Raw genomic sequence first — 13,165 nt, 5'->3', positions numbered from 1 at the left:
ATGAACGCAGTGCCCTTGTTTGGGTGTAGGGCCTGATCAGAGCCTGAAGGTACGGAGGTGCCGTTCCCCTCACAGCTCCGTGCGCGCTCACAGCTCCGTAGGCAAGCACCATGGTCTTGTAGCGGATGCGAGCTTCGACTGGAAGCCAGTGGAGAGAGCGGAGGAGCGGGGTGACGTGAGAGAACTTGGGAAGGTTGAACACCAGACGGGCTGCGGCGTTCTGGATGAGTTGTAGGGGTTTAATGGCACAGGCAGGGAGCCCAGCCAACAGCGAGTTGCAATAATCCAGACGGGAGATGACAAGTGCCTGGATTAGGACCGCTGCCGCTTCCTGTGTGAGGCAGGGTCGTACTCTGCGAATGTTGTAGAGCATGAACCTACAGGATCGGGTCACCGCCTTGATACTGGACCCTATTCCAACTAAACTACTGAAAGAGTTGCTTCCTGTGCTTGGCCCTCCTATGTTGAACATAATAAATGGCTCCCTATCCACAGGATGTGTACCAAACTCACTAAAAGTGGCAGTAATAAAGCCTCTCTTGAAAAAGCCAAACCTTGCCCCAGAATTATTTTTTTAAATAAATATATTTTTTTAAATAAATAAAATCGGCCTATATCGCATCTCCCATTCCTTTCAACAACAAAAAATGAAAAGCTGTTGCGCAGCAACTCACTGCCTTCCTGAAGACTAACAATGTATACGAAATGCTTCAGTCTGGTTTTAGACCCCATCATAGCACTGAGACTGCACTCGTAAAGGTGGAAAATTTCCTTTTAATGGAGTCAGAACAAGGCTCTGCATCGGTCCTCGTGCTCCTAGACCTTAGTACTGCTTGAGCGATTGGAAACCCAAGTTGGTCTACACATACAAGTTCTGGCCTGGTTTAGATCTTATCTGTCAGAAAGATATCAGTTTGTCTTTGTGGATGGTTTGTCCTCTGACAAATCAACTGTACATTGGTGTTCCTCAAGGTTCCATTTTAGGACCTCTATTGTTTTCACACATACATACATGTATATGTATATGTATATATATATATATATTTTTGACCTCTTGGTGATGTCATTCGGAAACATAATGTTAACTTTCACTGCTATGCGGACTAGAGGTCGATTAATTAGGGCCGATTTCAAGTTTTCATAACAAATCGGTAATCGGTATTTTTGGCCACCGATTTGCCGATTTATTTTTTTGTTTTATTTTTGTTTTATTTATTTATATATTATTTATTTTTTTACACATTTATTTAACTAGGCAAGTCAGATTAAGAACACATTCTTATTTTCAATGACGGCCTAGGAACGGGGGTTAACTGCCTTGTTCAGGGGGGATTTGGGGATTCGTTTTTGCAACCTTGGTCCAACGCTCTAACCACCTGCGTTACATTGCACTCCACGAGGAGACTGCGTGGCATTACTTGGGCTTGCTCCTGTTACGAGAGGGCAGCAAGAAGCCAAGGTAAGTTGCTAGCTAGCATTAAACTTATCTTATAAAAAACTATCAAACTACACATTGTTGATGATATTACTAGTTTATCTAACGTGTCCTGCGTTGCATATAATTGATGCGGTGCCTGTTAATTTATCATTGAATCATAGCCTACTTCGCCAAACGGGTGTTGATTTAACAAGCGCATTTGCAAAAAAAGCACTGTCGTTGCACCAATGTACCTAACCAAAACATCAATGCCTTTCTTTAAAATCAATAAACAAGTATATATTTTTTTACCTGCATATTTAGTTAATATTGCCTGCTAACATGAAATTGTGTCACATCTCTAGCGTTCATTGCACGCAGAGTCAGGGTATATGCAATAGTTTGGGCCGCCTGGCTTGTTGCGAACTAATTTGCCAGAATTTTCCGTAATTATGACATACCATTGAAGGTTGTGTAATGTAACAGGAATATTTAGACTTAGGGATGCCACCCGTTAGATAAAATACGAAACGGTTCCGTATTTCACTGAAAAAAAAACAGTTTTGTTTTCGAGATGATAGTTTCTGGATTCGACCATATTAATGACCTAAGCCTCGTATTTCTGTGTGTTATTATATTATAATTACGTCTATGATTTGATAGAGCAGTCTGACTGAGCGGTGGTTGGCACCAGCAGGCTCGTAAGCATTCATTCAAACAGCACTTTCATGCGTTTTGCCAGCAGCTCTTCGCTGTGCTTCAAGCATTGCGCTGTTTATGACTTCAACCCGGGTGGGTATAATTTGTGGAACTTTCCAACAGGAATCTGTTCCAAAAACTTCGTAAATAACAAGGTTGCCAAAAAAAAAAACGCATACAAAGTTGTATAGCGGCAGAATAAGATACCGGGTAGGGAGAGGTCTATTTCATTGCGTTTTTCACTCATCACGTTTATTCCGAACAATGTCTGTCCTCACTCTGGTTGCCTATGGACAAACATTAAGAATAAGCTACGTGGTGAGTTGATGCCTATTCGGCAGCTAGTTAGCTAGGTTTCCCGTGTGGCTCAGTTGGTAGAGCATGGTGTTTGCAACGCCAGGGTTGTGGGTTCGATTCCCACGGGGGACCAGTACGGGGAAAAAAAGAAATTATGAAATGTATGCATTCACTACTGTAAGTCGCTCTGGATAAGAGCGTCTGCTAAATGACTAAAATGAAAACGTTTGTATGCGTTGCTACTTTGTATGCGTTGTTGGTTGGCAACCTTTTACTTTATGTTTTTTGGAACAGATTCCTGTTGGAACGTTCCACAAATTATACCCACCCCTTCAAGCCTATCAACTCCCAAGATGAGGCTGGTGTAACCAATGTGAAATGGCTAGCTAGTTAGCCGGGTGCGCGCTAATGCGTTTCAAACGTCACTCGTTCTGAGATTTGGAGTAGTTGTTGCCCTTCCTCTGCATGGGTAATGCTGCTTCGAGGGTGGCTGTTGTCGATGTGTTCCTGGTTCGAGCTCAGGTAGGAGCGAGGAGAGAGACGGAAGCTATACTGTTACACTGGCAATACTAAAGTGCCTATAAGAACATCCAATAGTCAAAGGTATATGAAATACAAATCGTATAGAGAGAAATAGTCCTATAATGACTACAACCTAAAACTTACTTGGGAATATTGAAGACTCATGTTAAAAGGAACCACCAGCTTTCATATGTTCTCATGTTCTGAGCAAGGAACTTAAACCTTAGCTTTTTTACATGGCACATATTGCACTTTTACCATCTTCTCCAACACATTGTTTTGCATTATTTAAACCAAATTGAACATGTTTCATAATTTTTTTAAGGCTAAATAGATTTTATTGATGTATTATATTAAGTAAAAATAAGTGTTCATTCAGTACTGTTGTAATTGTCATTATTACAAATAAATAAACAAAAGAAATTGGCCGATTAATCGGTATCGTTTTTTTTTGCTAAATGACTAAAATGAAAATGTTTGTATGCGTTGCTACTTTGTAGGCGTGGTTGGCAACCTTTTACTTTACGCTCTAACCACGGTATCGGTATTGAAAAATCATAATCGGTCGACCTCTAATGCGGACCATACACAGCTGTACATTTCGATGAAACATAGTGAAGCCCCGAAATTGCCCTCCCTGGAAGCCTGTGTTTCAGACATAAGGAAGTGGATGGCGGCAAATGTTTTAATTTTAAACTCGGACAAAACAGATGTGCTAGTTCTAGATCCCAAGAAACAAAGAGATCTTCTGTTGGATCTGACAATTAATCTTGATGGTTGTACAGTCGTGTCAAATAAAACTGTAAAGGACCTCTGCGTTACTCTGGACCCTGATCTCCCTTTTGATGAACATATCAAGACTGTTTCAAGGACAGCTTTTTTCCATCTACGTAACATTGGAAAAATCTGAAACGTTCTGTCCAAAAATTATGCAGAAAAATTAATCCATGCTTTTGTCACTTCTAGACTAGACTACTTCAATGCTCTACTTTCCAGCTTGACTAGAACCCCAAAAATGGTATCATATTACTCCAGGCCGAGCCTCTCTACACTGGCTTCCTGTTAAGGCTAGGGCTGATTTCAAGTTTTTACTGCTAACCTACAAAGCATTACTTGGGCTTGCTCCTATCCATCATTCCGATTTGGTCCTGCCGTACATACCGACATGTACGCATCGGTCACAAGACACAGGCCTCTTTATTGTCCCTAGAATTTCTAAATCAAATCACATTTTATTTGTCACATACACATGGTTAGCAGATGTTAACTTCTCTAGGGCCGGCGGGACGAAATCGGCCCACCTACGCAACAGCCAGTGGAATCCTGTGGCGCGTTATTCAAATACCTTAGAAATGCTATTACTTCAATTTCTCAAACATATGACTATTTTACACCATTTTAAAGACAAGACTCTCGTTAATCTAACCACACTGTCCGATTTCAAAAAGGCTTTACAACGAAAGCAAAACATTAGATTATGTCAGCATGCTCGTCACCCTTATTTACCCTTTCGGATAGTGTCTTGAACGCACAAACAAAACGCCGCCATTTGGATATAACTATGGATTATTTGGAACCAAACCAACATTTGTTACTGAAGTAGAAGTCCTGGGAGTGCATTCTGACTAATAGTAATTCTGAGTTTGGTGAGTACCACACTTGGTGGGTGTCAAAATAGCTAGCCTGTGATGGCCGGGCTATCTACTCAGAATATTGCAAAATGTGCTTTCACCGAAAAGCTATTTTAAAATTGGACATAGCGATTACATAAAGGAGTTCTGTATCTATATTTCTTAAAATAATTGTTATGTTTTTTGTGAACGTTTATCGTGAGTAATTTAGTAAATTCACCGGAAGTGTTCGGTGGGAATGCTAGTCACATGCTAGTCACACGCTAATGTAAAAAGCTGGTTTTTTATATAAATATGAACTTGATTGAACAAAACATGCATGTATTGTATAACATAATGTCCTAGGAGTGTCATCTGATGAAGATCAAAGGTTAGTGCTGCATTTAGCTGTGGATTTGGTTTTTGTGACATTATATGCTAGCTTGAAAAATGGGTGTCTGATTATTTCTGGCTGGGTACTCTGCTGACATAATCTAATGTTTTGCTTTCTTTGTAAAGCCTTTCTGAAATCGGACAGTGTGGTTAGATTAACGAGAGTCTTGTCTTTAAAATGGTGTAAAATAGTCATATGTTTGAGAAATTGAAGTAATAGCATTTCTAAGGTATTTGAATATCGCGCCACAGGATTCCACTGGCTGTTGAGTAGGTGGGACTGCTTGCCCATAGAGGTTAAAGGCCTAGTGTCATAGCTATTGAATGTCATGTTACTGCAGCATAAATATTGAAGAATGTATAGGGCTACTATTATGACATTGATGTTGTGTAAAACGAAGTGTTCAAAACCTATTGCTATCTTGTTTGAAATCATTAACCCTGAACTTCTGGTTGTGTAGCCTACCCTCTAAACTGCAGTAATGGTTCAGTCCAAGCTGGGCAGGGCTGTGTATGCATTTAGCTGGGCCCAGCTTGTTCTGAGGTTGTAGAGACTTTTGTATAAACGTTCTTTCTTTATTCTAATTAATTAAGCTTTCTTTAGTCATTCTCATATCCTGGGACCCTTCATTTTACATGTCTCATCATTATTTTTGTAACTCTTTTGGTTAATAAATCCACCACCTCTTTTGCATGGACCTCTGGCATTCCGCGTCCATCCTTCTCCATGCACCATCGTCTTTAAAAGGATAATCCAGTTCCATCTAACTTTAGACACAAACACATCCCTACTCGGTGGTGCTGCTACTGGCGTCCCCACAATTGGGTTAGATCACACGCAACCAGGGAAAGATTAACAGACTAGTGCCCATGCAATCTGGTTTATTTTTCTGCATAGTTTTGTATTATAATACATGGTTGTTTTTACTAAGCTTGATATCCTTAGTTTGAGGTCTAAAATATGAGCGTTTTAGTCATGAAGATCTGGTTTGTCAACCATCGGCATTGTGTTTCCACAGGCAGGTTCCATGCACCTCTGTGGCATTCTAGCCATAGAGGACGCTAGAAAATATTCGGTGTAGCTAACGTTCTAGCTAGAATGAATACGCTCTTATATTGACGTAGCTGCACACGCAGAAACTTTACTAACTTGTTATTATATGGTAGCTGAACATAATTCATAGATTCGTAAATGCACCCATCTGCAAGTAGTTAACGTTAACTAAAGTTGGCTATTGTGTAAGGTCAGCTAACAAGCTAGCTAGTTGGGTAACGTTATAGTTAGTTGCCAGGGATCAAGAGTACACTGACGTTACAGTAGCAGGCAAACTAGTTACAATCGCTATTGGCTGATAATATGCACAACAATTTAGTTATATCTATCTTTCGCTATAGCAAAACTGAGTGGCAAAGTTCTAGTTGCTAGCTAATGCAATACAAGACACGCTAGCAAGTTAGTTACTTTGCTTTAACTAACACACGAGTTGACATTTAATATTGGTCATTCATTGCAGTGATCATACCAAGCAATAAGCAAATAACGTCAGCTAGTTTTGCTGCCCGCTAGCTATTTAGCGCGAGCCCTGAAATCGCCTATGAGCGAGAACCGAGGCAACTCGAAGGAAGACTGTCATGCCAACATTTCTGAAATGAAAAGTGTAATGTAAACTTACGATGAACTTGCTTCATGGACATCCCAATGTGTCTATGCTGGTGTTGCAAATTCAGTTGGCTAGGTAAACAGACAGCGGCAAGACCCAAGTGATACCTCCCCACCGTCTGTCAGTACACAACACAACAAGCACCCTCGTGACACAAAATTACATACACCCCAATGATCCCATCCAAATCCTTTCCTAGCTGCTTAACCATTATTTTACTTCGGCTTACAACAACCAAATGCACCAAGTAAAATGGCTATAGCTAACGTTAGCTAGATACATTTTTAATGGACTACCTTGGAGTGCAGTCTCTCTTACATTGAGTGGGTCTGCGCAGTGGCAGTGATACTAGGAGTTGCTAAAACTGGATTACCCAATCAGATATGAGCAATTCACACAGTTCAGACCAATCGAAACTGGAACAAACCTGCAGTCAACTAGTGTGAACCATAGAGATTGATAGAGAATTCATCTTTGTGTCTGTGCCATTGTAGATATTTTTCCAGTACAGGGCACACTGACATTACGCAAAGATTAGAGCGACTCTTGGCGGCAGTGAGAAAGCCATCGCCATCTGCGCCCATTCAACAAAGATTTACGTTTTTATTACTTCCAAACAAAATAACCTTTTTAGGATCTCAAACACTTACAATGATGTTTTGTTTCTTGCTTGAACAGTCGTTAAGATTATATTTGGTTGTGATCTTTGCAAAATAACTATTTTGGATGCAGCAGTTGTTAGCTAGAATGCTTACGCTAATTGATATAGGTTGTAGTTAAAGCTAGCCAAAGAGCCATTTTACTGTGTCACATCCTGATCTGTTTCACCTGTCCTTGTGATTGTCTTCATCCCCCTCCAGTGCAACCCATCTTCCCCTGTGTATTTATACCTGTGTTCTCTGTTTGTCTGTTGCCAGTTTGTCTTGTTTGTCAAGTCAACCAGCGGTTTTGTTCTCAGCTCCTGCTGTTTCTAGTCTCTCCTTTTTCCACACCCTCCTGGTTTTGACCCTTGCCTGTCCTGACTCTGAGCCTGCCTGCCGACCTGTACCTTTGCCCCACCTCTGGATTGGAATATTATAAACCATTGTCAATTCGACACATCTGGGTCTTACCTTGTTTCCTGATATACTGGTAGAAGTTGAAGTGTTTAAGTATAATGCCATTGATTTGCGATGATGACACAAACATTATATTAAGCAGTACATTCGTATGAGCCTTGAAATCCTATTATAATCCAAAAGCAGTGTGAAATGCACTCATTTTAGCTGGCGTTCTATAAGAACTCCCACTTGTTCTGCCACCAACTTGCGCACATCGCCATAGTTTGTAAACAAAGGGGTCTATAGTGATCAGCTTTTCGCTAACAACACAAACATTTCCTTCGAGTCAAGTTCTCTACATAATGCTACAAAAGTGTCAATAACCTGTATTTATTCATGATATGTTAAAAATAATTGTCTAAACATTAACAATGATTCATATTTAAGTGACATTTGCATCACATTTGGGCTCCTGACTGGCGCAGTGGTCTAAGACACTGCAACTCAGTATAAGAGGTGTTACTGCAGTTCCTGGTTCAAATCCAGGCTGCATCACATCTGGCTGTGATTGGGAATCCCACAATTGGCACAGCCTTGTCTGTGTTTGACTGGGGTAGGCTGTCATTGTAAATAAGAATTTGTTCTTAACTGACTTGCCTGGTTAAAAAATGTTTTGGTTTTAAAACATGTTCCAAGGTCAAATAAACGCTCTCAATGCGAATCACTGTATTTTGAATCAATACATATTGGCTTATAGAGCAAAAACTATTCTAGATGTCGCAGTAAAAGTATTGTAGGGAATACTCATTAGAGCCTGTACACTCCATATATGGTGTCATTTCAAGGGGCACTGAATAATATGGAGTGTTGCTGGCATTTTACTCCACCCATTCCATTGGCCACAATGTAAATCCACTGCATCTGTTATACATATGGGCTTATTAGAGAAAAATATATTATTTTGTAAAAGTGGGGTGATTGATAGCACCCTCCAAGCTCCCTCCAAGCTCCCTCCAAGCTCCGTTATTTGTGCTGATGTTTCATTCTTAACTTTTTCTTTCAGTAATTGGAGTGACTTGATTTCATCAGAATCCAAAAAGTTATTTGTGCGTTTGTGCGGCAGTGTTATGTAATGATAATGCAAGTTGCTCCCTCTCTGGATCTCAACATTTCTATATAAATATATCCTTTTCTGAGTGACTGAAAATGTATGATGTCGAAAATTTACAACGCATTAAGGATTGGGCCCTTGAATCTTTCCTGCAAATAGGCCTACCCATGACAACTTTTTGAAATACTTACCACTTCTCTCCGAATGGACTTCTCCCATTCATCACGATTCAATGTTAACACCATTATTTGGAGTGGTATGCCTGAACCCTCCAAAATTTGCCTCATCTGAAGAAACACATTTGAGTATCCTCGCTTATTTCGACTTCAACCTCTCCAGTTACACACTGCTCATCTGATTCGGTTGTCATAGAGTTTACGATTTCCTCATCTGATAAACCTCTACCACAACATTTTGTCTCTAAGTGGTAGCATTCCTTCCCAATATCTTATTTGTCAGATTTGATTGTGCTGCACCACTGACATTTCCTCATACGAACTCTTGGCTACATCAGGATGAAAATCAGAAGCAGGATCTTTATCCTCAAATGTGTGTTTGTTTAACATATGTGGAAGTCTTCTTTGAGCAGTTGACATTCCCTCCTTTAAACTCTCCACAGGCAATAGGTTTGGAACCTGAGCTTCATTTACATTCTCTGTTTGTACCGTTTTGCTTCATTTCACCCTGTTGGTCACTAGCAATAGAATGTTTAAATGTGTCACAGTCATACAGGAATGACAGTCCATCATTGTTATTCTTAATAATCACCTGCTGATAATCGGTACACTCTTAGAAAAAAAGGTGCTATCTGGAACCTAAAAGGGTTCTTCGGCTGTCCCCATAGGATAACCCCTTGAGTAACCCTTTTCGGTTCCAGGTAGAAAGAACCCTATTGGGTTCCATGTAGAACCCTTTCCCCAGGGGGTTCTACATAGAACCCAAAATAGTTCTACCTGGAACCAAAAAGGTTTCTACCTGGAACCAAAAAGGGTTCTCCTATGGGGACAGCCAAAGAACCCTTTTGGAACCCTTTTTTCTAAGAGTGCATTTGGCCCTTCCATTAGCGCAAGGTATTTTATTTCACACTAGGGTAAGATAAAAAAAAAAGTGTTTAAGGTGTTTTGTTTCTTCAACTGATATTCAACACAAAAACAGTCAATTAATATAACATGCAGGATTACATTAAGGCATTACAAGACAGACAGTGTAATAACCAGCAGGCTGTTCGACACAGCCCCCCCTGAAAAACGAAACATATTTGCTTAGTAGAACCCCAACTGAGTAATTTCCACCACAGTTTATTTCAGGACAGGTAGTAACTTTTTCTCTTTACCAGTATGTCGTCTTTCAATGGCTAAATTATGAAATCACATGAATATGCTTATGGGCCACATATTCAGACAGTGATAACATAACATTCTAAAAGGGTAGCTGTCCATAGCGCTGATATGTCTCACGGTTCAAATGTCAACATAAAGCTTCCTATGACCTACCTTTTTGTTCAAACTCACCTGTTTTGATTTCTAGAGACTACTGAGTAGACTGGATCGTTTTTCCTGGACAGTGCTATATTTGTACCATTTAGTGTCCATGCACCCCACTTTATGCTGTTTGACCACAGTAAAAGTCCAGCAACACTCCGTATTATTCAGAGCCACATGAAATGGTACCATATATAGATTCCACAGACCCTACTGAGTCCTTCCCACCTTTCTTAAACATTACATTTCAAAATTGCATCTCCAAACAATAGCACCAGTAAATAAACAAGAATCATACAATCAAAATTATAATTTATTATTGAAAATGTTGATTGTATATTCTTTACCAGTAGGCTATTATTATGTTCCTGACATTAATTTACTTAAGCTCTTAGCATTTGTCAATGTGCTCCACCTTCTAATATTTGTTATCTTATATAAAGTAGTAATTCTCTTTAGTTTAGATTTTTCCCACATGCAGTTATCATATTTTTTCAACATAATTTTAACATTATGCACTATGTGAAGCTGCAAAAAATATTGATTTCGTATCATGCACCTAGCGTTTTACCGTGGACTTTTATTTTTAAGTCAAAACATGATCACGGAAGTCTTAATGTGGATAGGATCCAGCTAGTGTTGCTGTCATGACGCTAATATTATCATGTGACAGCATGGGCAGAACCATTGAGGCAATCCCATTTTCTTCTTCACGATTGGTTGATCCCTCCTGATGACCTGGTTGGACATGACTCCAACAGGGTCACCATAGGGATCAGCCAATGAAGTTGAGCCCTCCCGATGACCCGATTGTACATGACTCATGACTCAATGAAGTTAGAAGTCCCACCCAGTTGACTACATTAAAATGGTGGAAGTCCTCAATGGTGCTCCCAATGATAATGTGGCCTTTTGGCCACTAGAGGCCTCTATGATTCTCTATGGTGTGGACCACTGAGGTGAGGACAAGCAGTTTCCTTCTTCAGACCAAAAAAATTAAGGTGAGAGCGACCCCGTTTGTACAATGTAAGAATTTTATAGAAAGACATAGCTTTGATAGGTTTTTAGAAATTCCTAGGGAAAGTGATAAAACTGATGAACTGATGAGTTTGCAGACTATTCACATCAGAGGAAAAGATGGGAGTTATGATTTCATGCCACTCCGATACAAAATAATTTTCATTGTAGGTTAGGAAAGCATTTTCGCTAACCCTAACCCTTTTTCTAACCTTAACCTGGGCCTCTTAACCTGCTATGTTAATTATCCTAACCTGCTGCGTAAGTTCTCCTAACCTGCTATGAAAGGCACTCTGGTATCAAGAAGTAAGTGGGGTGAAAAAAAGAGTGTTTCCCATTATGTAACCGGGTAGGAACCATGATTTGTAATTATGTTTTGCAGGGGACCTTAATTAGTGCTTTACATGGAAAAGGTATAAAAGCCAATGACTGTATATATTAAACATGTCTCCTGTTCAGCTGAAAGCTCTCTGTGTCTCTCTGTGTCTCTCTGTGTGTCTCTGTGTGTCTCTGTGTGTGTCTCTGTGTGTCTCTGTGTGTCTCTGTGTGTGTCTCTGTGTGTCTCTCTGTGTGTCTCTCTGTGTGTCTCTCTCTGTGTGTCTCTGTGTGTCTCTGTGTGTGTCTCTGTGTGTCTCTGTGTGTCTCTGTGTGTCTCTGTGTGTCTGTCTGTGCTTGCACATGCACTTGTATTACTATCCTCGTGGGTAACAAAATACCAAAAAGTCCCCACAAGGACAGTAAAACAAGGAATATTCTCCCTCATGGGGACATTTCCCAGATCCCCTGAGGAAAAATGTTATTTTAGGGTTAGGGAAAATAGGATTTTGGAAGGAAATACATTTTAGGTCCCCACAAGGATAGTAAAACGTGTGTGTGTGTGTGTGTGTGTGTGTGTGTGTGTGTGTGTGTGTGTGTGTGTGTGTGTGTGTGTGTGTGTGTGTGTGTGTGTGTGTGTGTGTGTGTGTGTGGTGGCGGCGTTGTAGCGTGCCGGTCATGCTGGGGTGTGGTCGATGTGTGTTCAGAAGGCGATGTGTCTTCAGAAGGCGATATGTCTTCAGAAGGTGATATTCGTTCAGGAGGTATGTTTTATTTGTATCAGTGTTTGTTGATTTTAAGGTTGACAAAATCCAAGTGTTTAATGCTTTGAAAGTTATTCCACTGCAATAATGTTTTCAGATGGTTGCTTATTATGTTGTGTTTGGAGAGGTGTTGATGGAGAGGTTTTGATGGAAAGGTTTTGATGGCTTTGGGGTCCAATAAGTTTATTGAGAGCACCTTCCCTAAAGGTAACGTCCCCAGCAAAAAAAGAAACGTCCCTTTTTCAGGACCCTGTCTTTCAAAGATAATTCGTAAAAATCTAAATAACTTCACAGATCTTCATTGTAAAGGGTTTAAACACTATTTCCCATGCTTGTTCAGGACTGACAGGACTGGCAAAAAGTGCTCTTCACTGATGAGTCACGGTTTTGTCTCACCAGGGGTGATGGTCGGATACGCGTTTATCGTCGAAGGAATGAGCATTACACCGAGGCCTGTACTCTGGAGCGGGATCAATTTGGAGGTGGAGGGTCTGTCATGGTCTGGGGCGGTGTGTCACAGCATCATCGGACTGAGCTTGTTGTTATTGCAGGCAATCTCAACGCTGTGCGTTACAGGGAAGACATCCTCCTTCCTAATGTGGTACCCTTCCTGCAGGCTCATCCTGACATGACCCTCCACCATGACAATGCCACCAGCCATACTGCTCGTTCTGTGCGTGATTTCCTGCAAGACAGGAATGTCAGTGTTTTGCCATGGCCAGCAAAGTGCCCTGATCTCAATCCCATTGAGCACGTCTGGGACCTGTTGGATCGGAGGGTGAGGGATAGGGCCATTCCTCCCAGAAATGTCCGGGAACTTGCAGGTGCCTTGGTGGAA

General features: G+C 40.7%; 1 protein-coding gene across 2 annotated transcripts in view; it reads right to left on the bottom strand.

Moving 5' to 3' along the window:
* Positions 1-6,931, bottom strand: part of LOC106590430 (polypeptide N-acetylgalactosaminyltransferase 11) — a 64,742-nt gene extending 57,811 nt beyond the window's left edge. Inside the window, exons 1-2 of one of the 2 annotated variants that reach the window (XM_014181465.2) lie at positions 6,896-6,931; positions 6,612-6,717 (exon numbers count right to left, since the gene is read on the bottom strand). The gene's annotated coding sequence lies outside the window, so the exon portion shown is untranslated. The other variant, XM_014181464.2, reaches the window with a different exon arrangement.
* Between the last annotated feature and the right edge of the window lie 6,234 nt (positions 6,932-13,165).

This window comes from Salmo salar, chromosome ssa29 (assembly GCF_905237065.1).
Source record: "Salmo salar chromosome ssa29, Ssal_v3.1, whole genome shotgun sequence".
Taxonomy (NCBI): Eukaryota; Metazoa; Chordata; class Actinopteri; order Salmoniformes; family Salmonidae; genus Salmo; species Salmo salar.
The sequence above is the reverse complement of the archived record's forward strand: the minus strand, read 5'-3'. Positions and strand labels throughout refer to the sequence as shown.